The sequence below is a fragment of the Melospiza melodia genome, chromosome 2, assembly GCF_035770615.1.
Source record: "Melospiza melodia melodia isolate bMelMel2 chromosome 2, bMelMel2.pri, whole genome shotgun sequence".
NCBI classification, from domain to species: Eukaryota; Metazoa; Chordata; class Aves; order Passeriformes; family Passerellidae; genus Melospiza; species Melospiza melodia.
The window spans coordinates 26,901,792-26,919,132 of NC_086195.1; the positions used below are offsets into that span (position 1 = coordinate 26,901,792).

Sequence of the window (17,341 nt, forward strand, 5' to 3'; positions counted from 1 at the left end):
AGAGCAGGTTCAGCTTGATTTGGTGCCTTGCTCTCAGCTCTAGCGTGCTTTATCTGTTGGTGATGTGAACACAGCTCCACTTGCAGCTTCTGCATCTTCTAGCACAGACATTTCATCCTGTGCCAAGCATGTCAGTGTGACAGCCCAATTTAGCATGCCAGTCACTGCTACAGCTTCCCCTGATACATCTCAGCAGAGAGAGTGGGAAATTGTGGCAAAAAATACTCTGTTATGTTGAATGAGAGATTGATAGTGCCATTAATAAAGCTATTGCTAGCAAATAACACCTCTGTATACAGAGGGACTGAATTGCCCATCACAACCATCTGCCCCTTCTTTGTCTCTTTTCTGCACTGTCTTTGAGGATTTTTCTGTAACATCAATTTGGAACATTTCTGCTTTATTGGTTTCCAAGACTTATGAAAGTCGAGTTCTCTCTCCAAATAGAAGGAATTACACATTGCTTTAACCCTGCTGCATAGCACAAAAGGTTTGGTGTTTTAAATTTTAGCTTTTCGAGTTCCCCTTTGGTAGCCTGAACCACCATGAATGATGTACAGGTAGTTTGAATGATACAAACCATGCCTCTTGTAAATCTAGCTCATGTGAGCAGTCCTCTCTTTTCTGCCTGAGTGGCATCATAAGCAGTGTTGTCACCTGAACTATCATCCTTTGCATCTGAAATAGCAGCACATGAAATGAAGGTTGTTGTTTGCAGGCAATCTTCAAAGTCAGGTCACACTGCCAGTTCCATCACTTGTCACACTGTGAGATGCTTCTCTTCCCCTCCCTGCCACCAGCCCCATACTGTGGGGTTATACACAATAAAACACTTTGGATTTCCTTCCTCCCCAGTTTCTCAATCAATAGGGTGCTTTTGAAATACATTTGTGAGACCATTTTCTCTGAAACCACAGATGATAAAAAGAAGTGATTTCTAATGGAAATGGAAAACTTTGCCTTATCATTCCCTTATCCTCTCAGGATGCGCAGCCTAAAGAGAAACATTTAATTTACAATTCTGTGAGAAAACTGGAAAAGCTGCAGTCCTGTAGCTCATTTATTTCAAGGATATTCTCTGCCTTATTAACAGCTAGATGGGGGGCTAGTAATAAACACAAAGAAGCCAGGAGAAGCTGAAGTTTAGAGGGAACCAAGACCTGTCCTGAACTTTGGCTGGACACACCCCCGTGCTTCATAGGAATGTGTATCTTCCTTTCCCTTCACTGTCTTCTCGAAGGCAAGAGTGCTTTTACTTGTTAAGATTTAATTTTTAAAATATTCTTTGGCCCCAAGCATATAGAAATGTTTCTGAAAGGGAAGCATGAAAATTTGAAAAAGGCTTCCTTGAATTTCTCTACACCAGCTATTAGCTCCTTTTCTAAGGAACTTATTACTGAGTACAGACCTGCCTGGGAGCTATAACTTAAATTTGTTTTAGTGTATATATTAACCGCCATACTCTGCATTGTATATCTGATTATGGTTTTATGCAGAGATCATAAATTATATAATTTCCAAGTCTTCTCCTGTCCTTTCCAAGTCTTTTCTCAGTAAAAGAAACCCACCAAAGTATTAAATACCTGCAAGAGAGTAGAGCCATTAGTTAAGAGTTTTGTGCAAGTACATTTTGACCCTGAACCTATACAGTTTTAAAAATAGTGTTCCTTGGGTCTTCCAGAAGATACAACAATAACTGTGAGGAGCAGACTCTAATGATTTAACTTCCTGCATGTGTCTGCACACAGTGTTGTATCAGTACTGATAATTCTCAAGGTCAGGGGCACTTGCTGTTCTGAGCTTAGTCTGCTTTTGCTATGGAAGTGGGATGACAGCTGTGTGCATGTGTGCTGTGAGTGCAAACTGAATTCAAAGCACACTGTGCACCTGATTTTCAAGGGCAAAGTTGAAACTAGGTCCTCTCCCTGTTTTATTTTTCAATTAAAAGGAAAAAGAGAGAGAAAATTCAGGTGGGGGGTAGTCCGACAGTTAAGCTTTGTTATTGCATTATTGACTTTAATAAAACCATAATACTAACCACAAATAGCTTTGGAAATATTTATTTACCTCTTTCATCAAAGGCATTTGACACACAAATAAAGGAAGAACCAAAGGGATGTGAAATGCAATGGAGAACTGTTACAAATAAACAGGCTTGGGGGCCTTGCGTGAACTCAGCTTTTAACATCACTATGGTATTAGATCTGTACAGGCCTGTTATGATATTACAACCTTTTAAAATTTCAATAGATTAAATCTGTTTGTTTAGGTTTTATGATTTGTTTGAGGATGGCATGGTTTGAGAGTTATTAGGTGGAAAAGCCCTGGAAGTGACAGATGTGACAGAGAGGTATGTGAAAAGAAGAAGGTTTTACTGTGACTATTTTTCCCCTCTTTTAAGTGGAATGACTGTGATTAAAGGTGGGTGAGTATCATTTTAAAAAAGGGAAGGTTTTCAAGTATACACTCACATAAATTGCTTTACAGAATGCCTGACCCCTTTTCTCTTACCACAACAGATTTATTTCCTAAAAAGCTTTAGTTCTGAGGAAGGGAAGTGTTATAGATACTCCTGCCAACATATTTCCATCTGTGAATGCTGGTGCGAATATTTCTACGTTTGAATCAGAGCATGGGGAGCTGCCTGTGGCCTGGGAAGCATTCGGTCAGGAAGCAGATGGCTCTGTGGCAGCTCCGAGCACACGATGAGAGTGACTGGGGCCACTCAGGAATGCTGTCTGAGCAGTGCTCATCATAAACACTGAATATGTTGTGCAGTCTGGGGGAGAAGTATGTCTATACAAATGAGTTTTTCAGTATGCCTGCATCTGTAAGTTGCACTGTTTCATTACATCAGTTCTACCATTGATATGCAAAGGCAAACGTGCTCTGAATATTTAGGCAGGTGCCAGTTAAGTCAGATGCTGCAATATAGCAAACTCCACGTGTGGAATTTTTGTTAAGAACTATGTGGTACATGTTCTAGATTTACAAGGGGAAAAAAAATGCTTTGATCTGTATTTAATGAGAACAGTGCTAGATTATTCTGGCCATTTCAATAGCTGGCTTGTCCCATGTTCCAATCCCAGGGACCAGAAGTTCAGTTTTCCCTGATAAATGCTGCCTCAAATTTGGAACCCATTCTGTTCTGCCATGTCTGTTACAAGTTGTGGCAGACCTGACTTTTCTATCACCAAAACTTCCCTTGCATTAAATATTTTGCATCTGTCATCTGCATTCTATATTATGTTTTAACCTCTCCAGCTTGAGACAGCCCCATATGTGTTTCTGGATCCTCTTAGATCCAAAATAACAGATTAATTATAATTAAAAAATCCATGTACATGATTATGATTTTGCTAGAGACTAGGCATAGCCTTTTAAAATCTAATAACAGGATAGAGAGTAGACAAAGGATACTTCCCTTTGTTTAAATATGTTTTCAAGAGCAAATCAGTTGTCTTGTGCTGGGTCAGCATTGGAACTCCTGGATCTTAAAATTCGAGCATGTCCTTCAAATAAGATACTGTTTTCGTTAGGTAGTCATGGAATTCAATGCATCTTTCACAACCGAAATTGCATAAACACAAAATTATTGTAAAGGAAGAATTGGGCCCAAGGTGTTATTTTTAGTGAGTATTTTAAATGCTGTGGTCATATTTTCTCATATAGTAATAATGATGGTGATTGGAGCCTGCCTGCCCTAAGCTGGTTTCCATCATTCATTCATCTATAAATTGAGTTTGAATGCAGATTGAGTTCTGGTGGAGAATTACTTTACACAGTTTTCCCTCTACTGATCTTTTATTCAATTGAGCTGGTGAGATGCCCTGCTTACATTTCCAGGTTTTGCCTTCAACATTGACTTTGAATAAAGAACTGAAGAATGCATTGTTGCTTTCTTTCAACCAAAAATGCTTTTCTTAATCTTTATAATACTTGTTGAGTTTAAGACTAGCAGAATTAATACTTCACAATGTTTTTAATACTGTATAGGAGGGGAGTGAAAGTTTTTCTCTATTTCTTCCAGGCATTCTCTATTTCCTCCTTGGAGTCTGCCTTCCTGGGACAGGGATAAGTGGAAAGAACAGGCTTGCAAGCCCACAGACTGTGCACTGAACCAGCCTTCTCCTTCTCTAATCAGTGTCACCACCACTTTAAGAAAAACAACTGGTCCTATAGTTTTCCCAGTGTAAAAGATTGTGTTCCCTGGATCCACCCAGGATCTGTGGCACCAGCCCTTCTCTTATGTGCCATGCACAGAGAAGATTTAAATGTTCTCCAAAATATTCTGGGCATACCTCAGTCCCCAGGTTCTTCAGTGAATCTTACTCCAGAATCAAGAAGAGCAATGGACTCCATTATAAAATGTTGTGTCAAGAGTAGCTGTGTTGATACCCTCCTTCCTTTTTGCCCTCAGGAGAAGGGCAAAAATTGCCACGATGAAGCAGATCATTCATGCTGGGGATGAATGCCATTGCTTTTGTATGTTTCAAATTTTTTGCAGATTCCAAAATTCCCCACAATGATCTGGGAAGGGGTCTGTCACTTCAGTTTGCTCTGCAATGATATTGACAGGATTACCCTGTAAAACTGTAACAGATCTGAAATTAGAAAAATGAGTACCTGAGTTCTCACCAGGCAATGTAGGAGGACCTCAATATTTTCTCTTGGGGCAGCTGTAATGCCTTTGTTTTGCCCTGAGTTGTCTGCACTAGAAAAGAAATGTTTTTGTGGTCAAAAACAACAAAAAGGACTTTCTTATCAAAAAGCTTGTTGTAGAAGTGGTTTGCTGTGAAGTGCAGTTTTAAGGTCTGTTTTCAGCTTCTTGGTACTCTGATGACTTTAAGATATGTATCAATCAGAAATTGTATCTCCTCTGGTGGAAATTTTGTATTTTTATATCTTCTACCTCTGGCTGTGATCTTGCACCATTGAGCAATCTACAGAACCCGAATTCCTTGACTTTGTTTTTAATTATCCCACCTGATGAAACAGGACACCCATTATTTAATTATCTCTCCCACACATACCCTCGACTATAGTCACCATTATTTTATGCAGCACCCTTCTTTCCCTTTGGATGTCCTGGATTCCTGGTATCAAGAGCTTTAATCCCACAGCCATAACTACTTGATTTTAGCAGGTTTTACGCTGGCATTTCAAATTATTTGATTAATAAGTGACAACTTGTGTAAAGCCTGAAGACCAATTTTCATTATATAATGCTGTGCAATTTAATGTAGGAGTAGCTATGATACAGCACTGTATCATGCAGCAAGTAACACTGCTTTGTCCCAAAAGAGACATAGTCCAGAGGCCTGGATGCCAAACCAGACATCCTGTACTCTAGATAATGTATCTTACACAGCCATGTATAAAAAGTATATTGGTTAGGAATAAATCAATAGTCCTCAATTGTATCCCAGTTAGAGTGAGTGATATTTTGTTGAGGGTATAGTTCCAAACATCCTCAATTATTGTATACAACATACTCCTGCTTGATCCCAAATTCCTGCATATCTTAATGCAATCAGGAAATGATGGATTAGTACTTTGATATGGCATGCCAATCTGATGAATTGTGAGGTAATATCATTCCCAAATTGCCCATTTATTTGGAAAACAACTTTAGTCACTGTGTTACCAAGGAGGACATTGATTTTCTTCCTTTTTTTTAATTCAAGGTAAAAGTTAAGAGGAGTCCTGGGGAATTGGTTTTGCCTAAGTTGATGTATTGGGTCTGGCTGGGCAGGAGATAACTTTCTTCATATCAGGGTCTATAGTTCTGCATTTAGAATTTGTGGCTAAAACAATGTTGATAACCCACTAGTGTTTTGGCTATGGCTAATCAATGTTTGCACAGTTTCACAGCTTGCATTCTCCTGCTCCTCCAAGCAGTAGGCTGACGGTTGGGAAGCAGGACACAGCAGGACAGCAACCTGAATTGACCAAAGGGATAACCTTGACCATATAACAACATGTTCAGCAATAAAAGCTGGGGTAGAGCAAGAAGGAGGTGAGAGCTTTCTCTTCCCAGGTGGCCATTGCTCAGGGACTGGCTGGGCCATCACTTTGCTTGTGGGAATTGGTGAGTTATTGCTGCTTAATTTCTTCTTTGCTTCAGCTATTTTACTGTCTTTAACTTGACCTATGAATTTACTGGCTTTTGTTCTTCCTATTTTGTCTCCCATCCCAATGAACATGGTGGGGTGAGTTAGAGGCTGTGTGATTGCTTGGCTTCTGGCCAGTGTCAATCCACTGGGGTAAAAACTTTTTAATTCTCCTCTACATAAGAAACTGCCGGCAAGATATTCCAAGATGCTCAGCCAGGCTCTCTGGTCAGGCCAGTTCCTTACCCTCCAATTATTCCCAGTGGAGGCCAGTCCAGTGTTTATTGTATTCTTTCATCTTTCTGATGGCAAAATCCTGTTCTGCATCCAGTATTGAGGACAGCTGAATCAGACCTCTGTTTACTTACTACACTAAAATTAGCATTTTCCTAGCTGTATTAGTTGTAGAGTCCTTGAATAAAAATTTTAAGGGACAGAATGTGACTTGTGATAATATAAACAACAAATTACTTTTGAGTGCTGTGGGGATATGGTGGTTCCTGGCTGCCAGGTTAGAAGGGCCATAGGCTGGAACTTGGTAGCAGTGTTCCAGTTATATACCATCTGCATTTCCTTTAATGACAAAAATAATCACCAGTTTCCTGCACTGTTGTCAAAAAGCTGAGCCAACATGCCAATCTGGGAGTGTGATCTGGAGTTCTGGTCTGGCTACATCAGCTGTGCTTTTCAGCCAGTTCCAGAAGCAGATTCTGTAATATTGGTGAGGTTTGATCCAGGAAAAGTACAGATGTTGCAGTGTGTTGCAAGTACTTTGGCAGTCAGAACGATTCAGTCCAGTCCTTGGACCTTTTTCCATTTGTCTCATACGACATTTGTGCCATTGAGCAGATATAAAAGTAGGCTATCCGACAAAAGTTGGATTTTTCCCCATAGAAGCATCCATACAGTTGGACAGAGTCCCTAACAGCTCTTAATATTTACTCTCCTAACATTTGCACTACAAAACAGAAAAGATAATTGATTGCAACAGTGGATCCGTGAACCAGAGACAATGGTTATAGCTGAGTTAGGGTTCTTAGGCACCCACAGAAATTTATTAGCATTCTCTTTGCCCACTGTTTTCTCTCAAATGTACAGACAAACCACTTCTAGTCTTCACTGACTCTGCGGTGACCTGATCTGCTCTGACAGCCATTACAGCACCAAACTTAGAATCCTGTGTTGCTATTTTGGAGTGAGATTAATGTACACCATTTACCTTTCAAGGAGGAGTTAAGTCAACTGGAGAGCATACCTTAGGCGAACTTGGGTAAGTCATACTCTACGTTTGTGCTGGTTTTTATCAGAAGTGCATTAGCACTGAGGCAAAGAAGCCGATGAAGTTGTTTCAACATCTGGCCAAACCAGTTTGTTAAGCACATTCCACAAGCTTTACATTAACACTGGAAACTTTACTGCTGTGCTTTCTTATGATGTGTGTGTGTGGGGGGGTAGCCATAAATCCACCTGCTGCACTCATCTGGGTGGTATTAAACCATAGAGAAAGTATCAATTTTTTCCTTGCACTTTATTTGTTCAAGGCCACATCAATATGAGACATAGTTTTATGCAGAATCTCATGAAATGTAGAAGTTAATGAGATTGGCTACATATAAACATTTGGATCATACAGGGATATAAAGACCATAGTAAAGAATGGATCAGATAAAGTGATACTGAATGATTATGTTAATGGGGCTATCCCATCATGAAAACAGCATGGAAAATTCTGCTGAAACAAACCTTTACAAAGTCAGTGACAAACATCTCTTGCCAAATGCAAATGCCTCATTCAGACCTGACCTCCAGCAGTTCCAACAAGGTATGGTTCATAATTTCTGCTTGTGTTGCTCTGTGGAATTTGCGAGTGCTGGTCTTGACCTTGGATTTGCTGCTAAGCTTAAGAATAGTCAAAATATTTAGTGCACAGAAATGGAAACCACTTTTGGCAATGCCTTTCTTCAGATGTTTACATGATTTAAATAAATAACTGAGAAATTTAATTTTCCCTGTGTTACAGGCAGAGAATTGATTCTTAAAAGTCTTTTGCAAAAAAACTGAGATCCAGCAGGAGATGATGTACCTCACCTCTATTCATCTGTAGCACTGCAATGAAACATGGGGAAAAATGCTTTTATGAAGAGCAATACTCTCTACATTTTAAAAAATTAAATTTAAAAAAGTCATCCAATTGTGTCTCTTGCATCAATCCATGACTATGAAGCTTTTTGCACAAACACTGGTGCTGGTGATATCACATCTCTAGCTCTGCTATTCTTTGGTCTCTAGTGACTCCTTAGTACTCTCCAGAACCTGGCCACCACATCTTTGTACAGAAAAAATGGACAGCTTTCCATAACTTAATGTGTGATTTCTCATTATCACCCTCTATAAAAAGGCTCCCCTATCTCTTCTTTCCCTTGAGTCCAAAGTCTTGAGAGCCTTAGAGAATAATTTCAATATTCTGCAATCCTTACACATTATTCCTTCAATTTGTCTCAGGTACTCTGAATCTTTATTCAATGCAGTCTATAATAACTTGGACTTAGCTTCTTTCTTTATATTGCACAGAATAAAGTGCCAGGACAGCACTGTAAGAGAGTTGTGTAATTACTGTAGTGATGGGTGAAGGATGGCAAACTAGGTTCATGCATGCACTGTGCTCCCTCTTCAGTAACAGGAGACTCAGAGAGGCGTAGATAACAGCTTGCATGCTGGAAGCAACATTCACACCCAATTCAAATACTACAATGGGATTTAAGATGGTAGCATGCAGAGGTATATACTGGACTTGAAATCTGTTGAACTGTTTTGTTGCATTTTCAACAAAATTTCTTAATTCGTGCTTTCACTGTGCTCTAAAATTTTGTTCTGCATGTTTCAAGACAATTTTAGATCCAGACCTGTGCTATCTCTTTTCAGATAAGCTTCAAGGAAGAGTCAGGTTCAGGAATACTTGGTGCAGCTGCCAGAGGCAGGGAACAGCATTCCTTTAAAACCACCATGAGATTCAGTCTCTTCTCCTGCACACACAAGGTGTATTTCCTAATGCTCTCATCATAAGTAAATAACAATGTATACATTTGAAAAACAACAGCACTACACACAGCTATCCTCTCTAGAGCTAGGGAAGAGCTAACTATTTATAAAACAGAATAAACATGTTATTTAGCTGAATATACTAATGGAAAGGCGGCGTGTGTAAACGGAGAAGAAGCTACACCTGTTTGCCAAAGGGGCTCTTTGCCACTCACTCACTTTGGTTTGGAGTTGGTGGCTATTGTGCATTTCATGTTAGAGAATCCAGCAAACTCATCATGGAAAATTTAGAAATTGGCATGTCTGCTGCGGCTATACTGATTTTTAGGGCAGCTCTGAGGTCTCAGGACTCCCTTCACTGGCACAGTTGAGTGCAAGAAGGACTGGAGCACACCCAAGAGAGGAGGTGCCCAAGTGTGCATGAGCTCCTTGGGAGGCTCCACCTGCACAGGCTGGGCAATATGGGCAGGACATGGAGCATGCAGTGCCCACAAGCTGTTGGGAACTTTTCCACTGTGCTGGAGTTGTAGACATGTTTTTTGTCAAGGACACCAGGAAATGCTCAGCAAAGGAAAAGATCTTGGAGCATTTTGGAGCAGCCTTCCCAGCACAGAGAGTACAGGCTGGCCTGATTCATTTACCCTGGTTCTGGAAATACTGAGGTAACGTCTCAGAGATGTCACATCTCCTCTATATCACTCTACTAAATCTTAGAGGTCAATAACAAAAATTGTTATTGTCCAGTAAGCTGAAGATTCTCTTGGGGCTACTGCTGTCGTGGGGAACAGACCAAAGTGAGGCAATTTTTAGGGTGGGGATATCATAAAGAGCTGCTTTGTATTCTCGCAAATGGAGCTGAACCCAGAACTTATTAACTGCAGCTGGAAAACTAGTTCAAAATAGTAACATGCCCTCTAGTAAAAGCATATATCATCTGTGTTAAAGACAGGTTTCATTGTTTTTCTTTAATCTTCTCCAGGCTGTTGTGATTAGTTCAAAGTACATTATTCTGTAGGCATTAATTTCCTGTTTCTACATAAAGACACATCTTTTTAATAGTTCTAGGTCTCCTTATCACACATCCCCATGGCACTGAAACTTGCAGGCCTTCTGTTCAACTTGAGGTCGTTTCTTGGGTCTCCCAAACTGTCCCCAGTTTGCTGGTGGGTCTCACCTCATTACACACTTTGGGGACAACAGAACTGTATACTAAAGGAAGAGGTTTAGCAAAATAAACAACCACAGGGTTAAAATGCAAAATATTACAAATCTATATTAAGCATCCAATGACTCTGGTTTTGTCCCAGGTTTAGTTTAAATTTTCAGGGGAGACCGAGCCTCTCCATGTTGCCCTCTAGCAAGAAATTACTCCTTTTTGCTGAAGAATTCTCCTTTGTTAAACAGTTCCCATCACTGTTTGGTGGAGTGGAGAATATTGCTGCTTTAACTGACACTATTTCAACCTAGGTATTTAAGCCCTCACCTTTAGTGCATTTTTGCAGAGCATGTCCAAAGACAAACACATTCTGTTGGCTGAAGGCCCATTGCTTCCCTCAACAGACCAGGGAAGGAATTCTTGATTGCTTGATCTCACATTTCTAGGCAACCCTGCCAGTGTCTAGGTCTTCTTACCCAATGGATTATTTAGTTCCCCAAAAATACAGGGTACAGATAGCATCCACAGAGACACGTGAAATTCATAGCAACTGTATAAACTCTTTTCTCCAAAGTACTGCACTCTGCAAGTAAAATTCCTATGGCAGTTAGTTGCTGGAGGCTCATTTGATTCACTCATTGCTCTGCTGGCAGTATAGAGTAGGTCTGCTTTAGTTTCATAATGTTATGGTGAAAGAAGTGAGCCTGCTTCTGCAGACTTCTGCTTTGGAACTCGGCCCTGTTGCCTTGTTCACCCTGCACATATCTCTATTCAATCCCAAGACTTCAGAGATGCACCTGCTGCTTCCCCTGCTGTGATACACTGCTGTTTGCTGGAAGGGACTGAGAGAAATTTTCTGAAATTGCTTAAATTTCCTGGGAATGAACCTTTGGGGGAGTACTGCAACTCTGGTTGTATTCAACTGGGTTTTGCTGCCCTCCCTCCAGTATGGTGCTTGGGTGGCCAGGAGAATAAATTGCACTCAGCTGAATTTTGACCCCTGGCTTCTTGGCTGCCCCCAACTTGGCTTTTAACCATTGTCAGGCTTTAAGCAAAGGGCTCTTTGGATAGGATCCATTCCTGAGACAGCAGTTCACTTATGTTGGTTTTGCTGTGAGCACAGCCCTAAGGAGGTAGATTCTTCCTGTTTCCCTTAAAATGTTTTTAGACAAATCCTGTCTGTTCTCTTAGGAGGAAAATATCCTCTTTTTACACTTCAAAGAGTGTAAAAAACCACTCGTACTAGAAAGAAAAGATGGAGAAGGGTAATCTCAACTTGTAAATGCAAGGGTTTGGGTGGTACACTTTGTGGTTTGGAGGAGGGGGTGAAGGTACCTTCATAAATCTGTCTGTGAAGATTCTGTTTCACTGCAGATTTTAAATTGTAAAATTTTTTTGGATTTTGCAGAAAATTTCCACATACTGGGTAGGATAATGGATTGCTTTAAACCACAGCTTTCTTTTGAAACATAAGCTTAACTTTAGTATTTGTTTCTGTAGCTGCTAAGAGCTTAAGACATTGATTTCTCTGCTCAGGCTGATTACCAGAAATAAGAGATAGCCTAAATTCTCTATTGCTCTGTCTGAACAAAAGTAGCCTGACCTAATAATATTTCCTCCTTTGTCTACATATTAACTCTAGAATTACATTGGCTTTTGGTGCTTAGCCTCAGGATGTAAAAATTGTTTCCTTTCCCATGTGTTTGGCAGAGCAAAATACAACTTGAAAAATATCTTTCTTGTTTAGAAGTTCTAAGAACTGAGGTTCAAATATACTTCCAAGAGGATGATTCCTTGTGCCATCCTTTCTGCTGTCTTTTTACCTGTCCCTTCCCTGTCCCAGTGTTTAAAAGGAGCTTATACATTTTAATATTTTCCAAGCTGTGCAGGAGGAGAGGAACATGTAGCCGTGGCAAGCCTTAGAGTTGCTGAAGTTGTGTGGAAGGCAAAGTGAATTGCAAAGCCCTGTCTCAGCACCAAAGGCCCCAGGGAAGCTGCAGAGCCATGTGGAGAGAGTTATGGTGTTTGCTTCTGATGTGCCTGTCCAGGGCGGGCTGAGGTCTCTGGTAAGCAAAGTATCCATCTGTCTAATGTCCCCATGAGGTGGGGCAGTGCTATTCCTGCTTCACAGATGACAAATACATCTCTTCAAAGGCTAACTCCAGTCACTGAACACCAAAAAGCATCCACAAGATGTAGGAAAACAAAGATTTGCTTAACTATAGTCAACCTTACTTTCACCCTCCCCCAAAGAGAATTTTTCTAGGTCATGCAGAAATGATTAAATAGTACCTTGGAGCAAGGAATGTCTCCCACTCCTTATAACTGCCAGCCTGGCATGCTGGCCACTCAACCATCTTTCCTGACTATTGTTCAGCTTCATGTAACCATTAAATAAAGTTTTCATGTGGATATTTATGTAGAGTGCCTATGGTACTTGAATAGAAGCTGGCAGTAAAGTCTCTCCTGAATCACTCTGTTACCACTGACTCCAGACTTCTTTAGATAATGGTTGATAAAGTTCAAAACATTAATTTCCACCAATAAACAGAAACTGGAAGCCTAGGGAGTTAATAGGGCTTTTTCATCTCAGCCTAACTCTCTGATCTAATTTCAGATAGCAGGAAATATGCCAACTTTAGCCGCTAATTAGAGTTACTCTTTGGAGATTATTTGTAGCAGACCTCCAAGCTTCTTACAACAAAAATGCACTGACAGTCCTGCCAGCATAAATATGTTAGCTGTTTGTAGTGTAGGAGCCATTTGAATTATGCAATGAATTGTTACAAAGTGTTTTAAAATATATCAGACTTCACAAAAAGCAATTTTTACCCGGAAACCATGGTTCTGTAATTCCTTGGGAACAGTAAGTGTGGCAACGTTGCCATTTCATCTCTTTTCTTGCAGGTGCTGAAAGTTTTTAAATAATAAAGAGTGAGGCGGTATTAGTGATTGCATTTTATTTTTCATATTTTCTTTGATCCTGTTCTGGAGAGTGCTCTTGGCACCATATTTTGCTGAACTCTGGTTATATTTACTCAGGATTTGGCTTCTACTCTACTCTAGAATGCATCTTGCTCTCACAGAAAAAAAGGTACACTTTCATCATGACAAGCAATCCTCTTGTTGGAGGCCTGGCTCTTGATACCCTCACAGAGAGCTGCAGCTCTCTCAGGAAGTTGTGCTTCCCAGTGTAGCTGTGTTTGCTGTCCCACAGAAGTAAGAGATACAGAATCTCACCCAGAGAAATTAAGAATATGAATAAGTGTGTGGTGACAGGTGTGATTATCAGATTCATTCTATTAATAGCTTTTCCTCTTGTAACACTCTTTTTTTATCCTTTTACCTCACCTCTCATTTAAGGTTGAGCTCTTTTATGTGCAGTTTCTGTAGCATCTAGGTAATGGTGGTCATAAAGCAGTTTATAAAAATAACCAATCCTTGCATTACCCCTTTGAGAAATTCCCTGAGATTTCTGGCAAGTGTGAAGTGATGAGCCAGTGAGAACAACACTGAGAATGGAATCACATCCCCACTTCCACTGCTGCCCATTGCTCATCCATGAAGATGGAAAAATGTGCCATTACTGATTGCAGCTCCCGCAAAATCAGTAGGATTTCTAAAGAGCTTTCTACAGAGCACTGCTGAGGAACACAGAGTGCTTCTGAGGCAATGGGAGAAACAGAAACCCACAGGAGAAAGGGAACATTCATGTCCTAGACCTTGGTGGTTTGACTGGTTTTTCTTAATCGCTATTTGAAAAAGGTGTCAGAACACCTTGGGTGCTGAATTCCTGGGTATTTCTTCTTTCTTTGCCTTCTCTAAACTAGATTGCCTGGCCAGTCTACAGCTTCCAGGGTGATTTTCACATTAGTAATTATGAGAATTAGAGTGTACAGGTAATTCAGAAAAATGAGGATATGGACTAACAACTACAATATGGCTGATATATCAGAAAACATTTTTAAAGAAAAATATTTTGCCTTTAAGGCTCTTGACTGGGGAAATATTTAAGTTAGGTGAAAAACAGCTTTTCTAACAAAGACACTTTGTGGAAAAGTGTCTTTTGTTGTCCAGCCCAGGCCCATGCTTCCTTTATGTTCCTTCTTTAAAACAGTGATTTGCTATTTCGCTTTGTTTTGGTTTTTTTCCTACATGAACCTTGCATTTAAAATTCAGGTCTTGTTTCACCTGAAAATTTATGGATGACTGGAGAAGTGGAAGGATGACAGAGAAAGCATGCAAGTGAAACCAAATTAATATGAGTGGTAAAATTGATTTTATTTTGATTCTCCATTGCCAATCAACTGTATGGCCATTTAAACTTTCATAATATGCTAGTACTGATATCAAATGAGGCAGGGATTCTGAGCTGGTAGTGTTTTCTTGCTCTACCTAGTAATCTGAGGGGCAGATTTAGATGAAGTAGGTTGTGTCTTTGTGGCGGAACATTTTAAAGTCACGGTCCCTTTCCTCAGTGAAATGAATTTACAGGAGCTAAGAATCCCAAAAGCTGAAATCCCCTGCCGAGCTCATATGCCCTCCTCCTCTGAGCTGTTTCAGTGATCAGGCTGCCTGCCAATGCCTTTGTGTCAGTCAGGCAACTACAGGTGATCTTTAAGTGCTTAAGCATTGCCTCAGTAGTTGTCTCCTCTGTCCTGCCCCATATATTTACAGCCTGATGGCCCACACTGGAGGATGTCTGAGGAGCTGTGAATCCCTGTATGAGTTGTGAATGGATGCATGTCTGCAAATGACTGTGCAAAACAGAAGGCAGTGGAGTATCTGGCCCATCATTCTTTTTAATTAACCTCTCGAAGAAGAAATACCTTAGAGAAAGTGATTTCCATCCTGACCTTTAATGCAATGATGGAGGAACTGACAATCTAAGGGGAACTGTGGAAGCATTAAGAAGATAAATACTGATACTCCTGGATTATCAAACAGGGGGAAAAAAGAAAAAAGCAAAGACAAAAGCAACAAGTAGAAGAATGTACCTTTATTTTAATTCTTATAAAGGATATGATGTCCACTCCTTTAGATCACTTTAAGGCAGATATGCAGCAAAACTCAAGAATGAAAAGTTTTCCCTTTCTTCATTTGCAGATGTACATGTCAGCACTGATGGAAATGTAACTGTGGGCAAGTGTAAGAAAGGGACCTTACACCACCCAGGGAGGTGGTGGAGTCACCATCCCTGGATGTGTTTGTGAAAAGACTGAATGTGGCACTCAGTGCCATGGTCTAGTTCAGTTGTTAGGGCTGGCTTGGACTCGATGATCTTTATTGTCCCTTCCAATCTAGTGACTGTGGATTCTGTGACCTCAGCTTGCAGAGCTCAGAGGTGCAATGCCACCTGCCAAAGCTGTGTCCCAGCACCACGATTGCCCTGCAGCATGGATGAGAGAAGTGGGGAGAATGCAAGGGCTGAATTATATCCTAGTGCAGAAGGTGCTTATGTACAACATAAGGTACCGTGATGCTCCCAAAGGAAACACAGTTAGGAAATTTAAGTAAATTGTTTCTTGGTCTCTTGGAGAAGACATCAGGGCAAACAGTTTCTTTGAAAAAACAGTATGTGGGTGGTTTGGCCAGCAGCAATGTTTTGGTTTTGTCTACTGTAGGGAATTACTTTTTTCCCCAACTTCCCCAGCCAGCTTAATTTAGAGCAGATTTCAGTTACACTAGGGGTAGTGCATTAAGAGAGTGCCAGGACTGTGGAGGTCAACATCAGCAACAATGTGTATTAGATACTGCTTATAATCTGAATCCCACTTTAATTCATTAGAAATCTAGTGTAAGGAGCCATAATTTTCACGGTGTGAAATAAAAAGGGCAGAAATTACAAGTAGTGAGCAGGACAGTGTAAAATAGTAGGTAGTATGTACATGAGTGACAGTTTTATCTTGCTGCTTTTAGCTGCCATCTTTGATGTCCTTCCCTTTTTGGGTATGAACTTGTGTGCCTACATAATTTTTTACTGTTGTATTCCAGAGAACATATTTCAGAACACATGATCTGCCTGACCTATTAAATGGCCTCCCTGATCTGCTGTAAGCATAGGCATAGTGATGGGTAGATGCTCTGGGATCACTAAAAGGTGTTACCTAGCATCAGAATTAATGTATTTTAGTCAATATTATATATAGGATTTGTTTCCAAGTATCTGGACTGCCTGATATTTAAAAATTCAACTTTTGTGCTACCGGATATTTATCACATCTTAGTTTTGAGAAAGAGGTGAGCTCACTGAGTGGGAATTGAAAAGAGAAAGTTTATAAAACGAGATGGGAGGAGCTCAACTTTGCAGTCTCTAATTTTCAAAGGCCAAGTTGTGGGCATAAATTCCCAATTGTAGGTCAAGTCCTGCTACCTCCCTTGGGAGCAGCAAAACCCCCAGATCAGATCCAAAACTACTGCTGGTTTGAAAGCGGTTGGAGATGTGCAGTGTACAGAAATGTGGGGGTACTGGAGTGCTCCACCTTTCATTCTGTGGTCCTATGTTGTTGTATTCATATTGTTGTCTAATTATATTTCCTGAGTCTCATACCTTCTTGCGTGGTTTTCTCATGGCAGATCTTCACAGCAGTGGTGTTGTTGCTTCTCTGTCAGGGCTCCTCTCCCAGGCTCTCCCTTACCACCCCGCCCCCTTTTATCTCAGTTACCTCCATGGGCTACAGCTGCTGCCCAATCAAGGACATCACAGCTGCAGCCCATTTACAATAACTAGAATCAGGGCAGGGTCACTAATACAATACAAAGATCTCTCACTGCCATACATATATTTACAATACATAAGTTAACTCAGGCCCCTACATTTCCCCCTTTTCTTTTAGCAACTTTACAATTACAATATACATATCTGTCCTAGCTCTCAGGCTGCCACAGCTCTCGGCTGTCTTTTCTTCTAGAGTCCCAGCTCTCAGGCTGCCACAGCTCTCGGCTGTCTTTTCTTCTAGAGTCCCAGCTCTCAGGCTGCCACAGCTCTCGGCTGTCTTTTCTTCTAGAGTCCCAGCTCTCAGGCTGCCACAGC

At 40.6% G+C, this 17,341-nt stretch overlaps 1 long non-coding RNA gene across 3 annotated transcripts in view; it reads left to right on the forward strand.

The window, feature by feature from the left end:
- The first annotated feature begins 9,648 nt into the window (after nt 1-9,648).
- The window catches only part of LOC134415094 (uncharacterized), a 106,993-nt gene continuing 99,300 nt past the window's right edge, over nt 9,649-17,341 (forward strand). For 2 of the 3 annotated variants that reach the window (XR_010026933.1, XR_010026935.1), the window contains exons 1-2: nt 9,649-9,814; nt 12,190-12,374. This is a non-coding gene — a long non-coding RNA (uncharacterized LOC134415094). The remainder of the gene's footprint in view (nt 9,815-12,189; nt 12,375-17,341) is intronic. The other variant, XR_010026934.1, reaches the window with a different exon arrangement.